The sequence below is a fragment of the Solea solea genome, chromosome 13 (assembly GCF_958295425.1).
Source record: "Solea solea chromosome 13, fSolSol10.1, whole genome shotgun sequence".
NCBI lineage: Eukaryota > Metazoa > Chordata > Actinopteri > Pleuronectiformes > Soleidae > Solea > Solea solea.
In genome coordinates this window covers 27,617,667-27,625,231 of record NC_081146.1, presented here as the reverse complement: position 1 = coordinate 27,625,231, position 7,565 = coordinate 27,617,667, and the positions used below count along the sequence as shown (strand labels likewise).

Genomic DNA, 7,565 nt, shown 5'->3' with positions numbered 1-7,565 from the left:
CTCCCTCTCTCTCCCCCTCTCTCCCTCTCTCGCTCTAAACATTTCTGTTTTTGCCTCCTGAGGACTGTTTTGAAAGACTTTGACTCCTTCACACAAACGTACTATTTTTTGTTTTTTTTAATTTTTTAATTTTTTAATAATCTCTTCCATGGAGGTCGGAGTCTAACTGCAGTATCAGAGTGACACACAGCGCGAGACTCTTCTGCCGGCAAGGTGAGTAAAGTTAGAGAGCGGAGTTAGTGGTTTGTGTGATGATACGTGACATTGGTTCAGTCGGATTCGTGCGCTCACTGTGCAGGAATGTGCCATCATGGAAAACCTGTGTGTGTGTGTGAGTGAGTGAGTGTTGCGGCCGTGGTCCCTAACATGGTGAAAGCTCATTAAAGCTACTCACTCACTCACTCACTCACTCTGTGTGGGACTCACTCACTCACTCACTCACTCTGTGTGGGACTCACTCACTCACTCACTCACTCTGTGTGGGACTCACTCTGCTACTGTTTATTTCTTTAGAGATGTTTACTTTTTTACTTTGATGTCTTTTGTTTTTATCTGTTTGGACTTAAATGTGCGCAAAATGCGCACATTTTTGCGATATTAGTGAAAAGAATGAAAAAGGCTGCACATTAATTTGGCCTCTTGGCTGCAAGTCAGTTTAGTTACACATCAAAGCAGATCAATAATATAGAGCTTTTCCTTGACCTCTGACACTATTTATGTCGTTAACTTTTTTTTATTTCTTTGATTTGATTTTTATTGTATGGTTATTTTTACCTATGCCTTTCAACATATTTTTTTGTTTTATATGAATTGTATTGCCTTGTATGAACCTTTACATCGTATTCATCGTCTTTAATCAATTATTCTCTTCAGCACTTTGATCTGCTGTGGTTGTTTGGATTGGTTTGGAACTGCTGTGATATTACACTGTATCTAACACCAGGCTAACAACGCTTATAGTGTTTAATTATTAATATTGATCACGTAGACAACAAATAAATGGTTTCTAACATGAAGTGCTGGGCTGTGTTGGTCAGTTTTTACTATTGAGGTTTTGGAAAACAGTAGAGAAAGTCCTGGAGTTTGTGATGAGTGAAGGTGAATGAAATTCATGTTACTACACTTTGCCAAGGAGAACAGAGGCATCATCAAGACTTGCACATGGCATGATGCACACATTTGACACATTATTAATGTGCACATTATAGTTTTTATTATTCATTTTGATGACACACAAAACACATCTGGTTGAAAACAATGTAGTGAATTTTGTTGCTTTTGCTATTGAGGTTTTGGAGAACAGCGAAGAAGGTCCTGGAGCTTTTGATGAATGAAGTGATATGGATTTATAGGTATATACTTGGCCAAGGAGAGGTAACATCAAGACAGGCTGACACTACCTCCAGTTCTGAAGATGACACATATGAACATCTGTCTAACGATGTTTAACATATTTCATTAGAATATGAAAGACACGATCTCTCTCTGGAATAATCTGCACTTGGCTTTTTCATTATCTATATTTTGGTTTTCACCAGGCTCTGATTGGCTTCTCACTGGCAAGAAATGAACATAATAGATGTTTCTTTGGGAGCCAAACTTGTTGGATATATATATATATATATATATATATATATATATATATATATATATATATATATATATATATATATATATGATATCTGATGACGCTAAAAAGACTGAGCAAGGGTTATAAAATTCCCTCACAGGCTTCAACTAACTTTCATAATCAAAATGGATATGCTAAAAATCTGTTATGTATTTAAAATATTATTGGGCATTGTTAAGAGTAATTTTAGAATAAATTCCTTTTATTGCACAATTTTAATACATTTGTTATGGAAGTAATTTGATATATGAGCAAATGTTATGAATGTGTGTCGGGCACATTTGATCACCGTTTCTGGAATATATGATTGTTGTTTTTGTGAAGTTACAGTTACACACAGTTGCACACAGTTTCACACAGTAACACACAGTTACACACAGTAACACACAGTTACACACAGTTACACACAGTAACACACAGTTACACACAGTAACACACAGTTTCACACAGTTTCACACAGTAACACACAGTTACACACAGTTACACACAGTAACACATAGTAACACACAGTTACACACAGTTACACACAGTTACACACAGTAACACACAGTTACACAAAGTAACACAAAGTAACACACAGTTACACACAGTTACACACAGTAACACACAGTTACACACAGTAACACAAAGTAACACAAAGTAACACAAAGTAACACACAGTAACACACAGTAGCACACAGTTACACACAGTTACACACAGTTACACACAGTAACACACAGTAATACACAGTTACACACAGTTGCACACAGTTACACACAGTAACACACAGTAACACACAGTAACACTGAACCATATTAACAAGTGAACAATGAGTGAAAGCACCCATTCACCAGGTGATCACCTGGTGCTGCCCCGCTCTGGCACGGCTCCGCTTTCCATTCACTCCAGAGGAAGTCACAGGGAGTGGGTCTTCTAATGTTCCCTCGTACTGCCTCCGCCTCCCCCTTCTCCGCATCCTCATTATCTGCCTCAGTTGCCTTTATTTCCATGAAGTCCTTCAGACTTAATCCACATTGTGGATCATTGTGGTCATCCTCGGTGGTGCTGTGACTCAGGCCCGTGCAAATATGTGACATTCTGTGAGTGATGTTTAATGAAGTGAAGCAGATAGAGATGTTGTTTGTTGTGGGTCTGTGATATGATCCATCACAGCTGCTTTCTTATCTTCACCTTGAGAGGCTGCAGATCATCTCAGGAGCAGAACAGATCCAAACGAGCTTCAAGTTGAAGACAAACGTCTGTACTTGAGCAGGTTGTTCATTGACTCTTTTTGCTCCTCTGCATGTTTAAAGCTCTGTCAGATGACACACGGGTGCATAGTGTTTTGGAAGCAAACGTGTGTATTTTCCTCAGCAGAGCTGTAAAAATCACTGCGTATTACACAGTTGCACTCATATTGTCAGTGACTTGTGAATGAGAGGGTTTTGATTATGAAGCCCTTGGCACCATTTCAGTCATAAAAACATCTGCGAGGCTTGAGGAAAGACATGATATGATTAACTATCGGAGTAAATCTCAGCCACCTGGTCTGGAATCTTGACCTTGCATCTGCACTGGCAAACAAAAATCCCCAGGAAGTTTCTGTGAGTGCAGATTTAACTTTCCTTTGTCCTCCAAGTATTACTGAATGTGCTGTAATGTTTTTTACATAAACTGTTTTAATGAAGTGATTTCTGTCTGCGTCTGCATGAAGTGAACTCTCCTCTTTGTTCTTTGGTGTCCTCATATGAGATCCTCATTAGTGGGAAAATAACTCCCCCTCCTCCAGGCTGTTTCAGCTATCAGTGGAGTAATGGTGACTCTTTTTTTTGAGCTGCTCTCTGACAGCTGGAGATCTGGCTGACTTAACATCTGTTTGTCCAGGACAGGGTCCGGGCCCAGGCGAGCAATTGGATATGTTTTGGTTGGAGATGACACCGAGCAGAGACTCAAAGAGATGAGGTAGAAATAGACAAAAAAAAAAGAGAGACTGAGGTCAGATTGAATTCATTTGTGTGAATCTGATCCCCCTGTGCCTCGAGCACTGTAAAATGTGTATTGTTCTAACGTACAGGGCACCCACCAGCAACAGTGTCTGTACATTGTCTGTTAAACCGCTTTTCTTGACATGTTTATGCCCACGGCCACACAGCATTTGTGTTGTTTAAGTGAGATCACAGGCTGACGTCGACGCACACACTGTGAGCGATGTGAAGATGTTTTGCTTCGACCTTCCATGGACCATCATATCTTCTCCTGACGTCTCGTCACTATGAGCTTCCTGTTTGAGGTTTTTGAATGGATTGCCATTAGATGTGTTTCTTAATCTCCTGAAGATTGTTTGATGTATCAGAGGTGATTCCTCTGCCTCCTCTAAAGTGTCATAAACTACATGGTCAGATATAAGAATGTGATCAACTAGTTCATCAGTCAGGTGTTCATCAAAGATTGTGTGAAGCGATCACACTGGTTTGTGTGCATTCAAACCAGTGGAAGCTCAGCTTCAGTTGATCTCCTCAGTGAGACGGCATAGAATAGGTTTATTTCTTTTGTTGTTTGTGAGTGAGATGGTGGTTGGATAAATATGGCAAAATTGCCACTGAAATTAGCTTCAAAACAAACAGTAACCAACATGGAAGTGGACATTTTATCCGCAACATTTCATGTTGAAAGTAAAATAAAGGTCTTTGACGTCTCCCCGAGCTTATTTTGATGTAAAAATAGTCGTAATGAAAAAGACAAAGAGCAGAGGGAATTCAAAGGAAGGTGACACGGGTTGAATATTCCTACCACAGCCTTATATAAGCCTTTCAACCACATATGCTCTGCAGCCGTGCAAATAATTTGGAGCAGATTGGACTGCAGCCCCCAGCTCGGGGGTTTTGGGTCGCTCACTGTGCTCCGACTGTGGAACATGTACAGTTTCACTGGGCTCCGGCTCAAATAACCAATCATAAAACAGCAGAGGTCAGGGGGTTTGTAGCTCAAACAGGAGGAGGAGGGGCCTACTGCAGCTTCATGGAGTGACCACAGACTACTTGTACTGTGGTGAGGGTCTTTCCTGAAGTTGCTTTTGTTGGTGGTTGGTGGGTGGGCGGTGTTTTGGGTGGTGGGTGGAGCAGCAGTGGAGACATTGTTCATTAAGATTTCTGGGCCTTTCATTGGTGTCTGTGTTTCGCTGTGGTGTCTGTGTAGGATGACTGGAACCAAAGGGAAACTGAGATGTAGAATTAGAGGCAAAGCAGCAGCAACATTTACAGAACGGGGGGGGGGCATGTTGTTGTAAGTGAAATAGTTGCATGGTTGGAGTGCACGATAATTGTACTGTCAATTATGAGATTTAACTTGAGTATACAATTCAAGAGGGTAGGTTTGCATGTGAAAATGGCCTTGATGTCATGCTTGGCACCACACGGACACGAGCTGCTAAAGCTCTTGGTGTTTTCCTCCAGCTCACACTCACACACACACACACACACTCACTCAAACACCAGCTGTGTTCAGCAATGACTCGCAGGTCCGCCATTTTACATTTTATGAGAGGACTCTTTTTCTTCTTCTTTCGTGATTTCAAATTTTCCAGGCCACTTCTGAAAGACGAACCTCGGCTCAGGAAAACCAAGATGACAGATTATCACTCTTTTTCTGCATCTCTAAACAGCACAAGCACCACCATCTGTTTCAAAGGCTCTTTTGTGGGTTAGCGACACGGTGAGACAGTGAAGGTGAGACAGTGAAGGTGAGACGGTGAAGGTGAGACAGTGAAGGTGAGACAGTGAAGGTGAGGCAGTGAAGGTGAGGTAGTGAAGGTGAGACGGTGAAGGTGAGACGGTGAAGGTGAGGCGGTGAAGGTGAGGCGGTGAAGGTGAGACGGTGAAGGTGAGACGGTGAGGCAGTGAAGGTGAGACGGTGAAGGTGAGACGGTGAAGGTGAGGCGGTGAAGGTGAGGCGGTGAAGGTGAGGCGGTGAAGGTGAGACGGTGAAGGTGAGGCGGTGAAGGTGAGACGGTGAGGCAGTGAAGGTGAGACAGTGAAGGTGAGACGGTGAAGGTGAGACGGTGAAGGTGAGGCGGTGAAGGTGAGACGGTGAAGGTGAGACAGTGAAGGTGAGGCGGTGAAGGTGAGGCAGTGAAGGTGAGACAGTGAAGGTGAGGCAGTGAAGGTGAGGTAGTGAAGGTGAGACGGTGAAGGTGAGACGGTGAAGGTGAGGCGGTGAAGGTGAGGCGGTGAAGGTGAGACGGTGAAGGTGAGGCGGTGAAGGTGAGACGGTGAGGCAGTGAAGGTGAGACAGTGAAGGTGAGACGGTGAAGGTGAGACGGTGAAGGTGAGGCGGTGAAGGTGAGACAGTGAAGGTGAGGCGGTGAAGGTGAGGCAGTGAAGGTGAGGCAGTGAAGGTGAGGTAGTGAAGGTGAGACGGTGAAGGTGAGACAGTGAAAGTGAGACAGTGAAGGTGAGGCAGTGAAGGTGAGGCGGTTAAGGTGAGGCGGTGAAGGTGAGACAGTGAAGGTGAGGCAGTGAAGGTGAGACGGTGAAGGTGAGGCAGTGAAGGTGAGACGGTGAAGGTGAGGCAGTGAAGGTGAGACGGGGGTTGAGGGTTAGGGTTAGTTCCTTTAACAAAGCTCACTTAGTTTCTTTATTCCCAACTGACTTGTGTTGACCTGTCTAAAGGAAGAGAGACTGTGGAGTTGCAGACCTGGATGTACATGCAAGATGTTTCCTATGTGCTCTGCTATTGTTGGTCCCAGTTTCCACTCCCCTGGTGCTGCAGTGATGATTGAAGACAGATCACGTCGCCTGTGGGATCAGGGACAGATTCTGTGTTTTCTTTTGATTTTGAATTCTTTTGCAGATTTCAGCCCAAAGAGACGACATTATTATTTGTAGACAGACAGATAATGAACAAGGGAGTTGTGGTCAATTAAACAGTAATTTGAAAAGCATGTTTAGATTCAAAAATGATGTCAATAAAGTGCTGACAAGATACTCTGTGGTAACTTTCCCCTCTGCTGCAATGTGCTAACAGGAAAACTGCCTACTGGCTTATTATTATCAGTGGCTTAATCACTGAAAATGATTTGCTCTTCTGTGACTCACAGACGACCTGCTGCGTTTCCCGCTGCTTGTATTTGTCTCGACAGAAGACAGAAAAATAACGTCGTACTCACAGACGATGACAGTGTTTGCCCTCCCACCACGTTGTTTGCCCAGGATGTCCTGTGTGTGGTGTCATATGTGGCTCCTGTCTCCTCGTTGCCCCATGCGTCTTCCTGTTGTGTTAGACAGATATACAGGTGTCACACCAAAAACAAAACTCCCCACAGTCAAATGAATAAATACAGCGTTTTCACAGCCGACCTTCATCGCGTCCAACAATGTGAACTCATGACACTGAAACTGCTCCTGTCTGCTGACACTGCTGGGAGAAGTTCGGTGAAAGAACGTTGCTGAGGGTTCACCTTCAGTGGAAAATAAGACTTTAACTTCCATATGCTTGCAGGAGGGAGAAGGAGAGAAGGAGCTTTCTGGGCCATGTGTTAAACCCCCCCCACAAAAAAACACTGTGCAGAATAATGACAAGTTTAATAAGTTGCAGGTTTCTACGTTGTCCTCCAGAAAGACAGCACACTGTGCCAGACGTAGGCCTTGTAAATCAGAGTGGTTTCACTTTTTGGAATTTACAGGCCCGGTTTGGACTTCCTGGAGATAGAGGTGTAGAAGAATATAGATAATTACTGATAACTAGTGGAGTAAAAGCATAGATTGTATTAGTTTATTGGTTTTATTAGCATAGTCAGTATGTGTTCATGCCTGAAGATGGTTCCTGACCCAAGCCAAAAAACACCTGAAATATCCCTTTAAAGTTTTTGCCGTTGCCGTTGCTGGTTATCTCGGTACCTCTGTATCTCATGCATTGAAATGCATCTGTCTCCATAATGTGCAGCTCGTACTGTAGCAG

The 7,565-nt window shown here is 43.2% G+C and overlaps 1 protein-coding gene across 1 annotated transcript in view; it reads left to right on the top strand.

The window, feature by feature from the left end:
* The window catches only part of pear1 (platelet endothelial aggregation receptor 1), an 80,739-nt gene continuing 73,174 nt past the window's right edge, over window positions 1-7,565 (top strand). The window contains exon 1 of the mRNA XM_058647512.1: window positions 1-213. The gene's annotated coding sequence lies outside the window, so the exon portion shown is untranslated. The remainder of the gene's footprint in view (window positions 214-7,565) is intronic.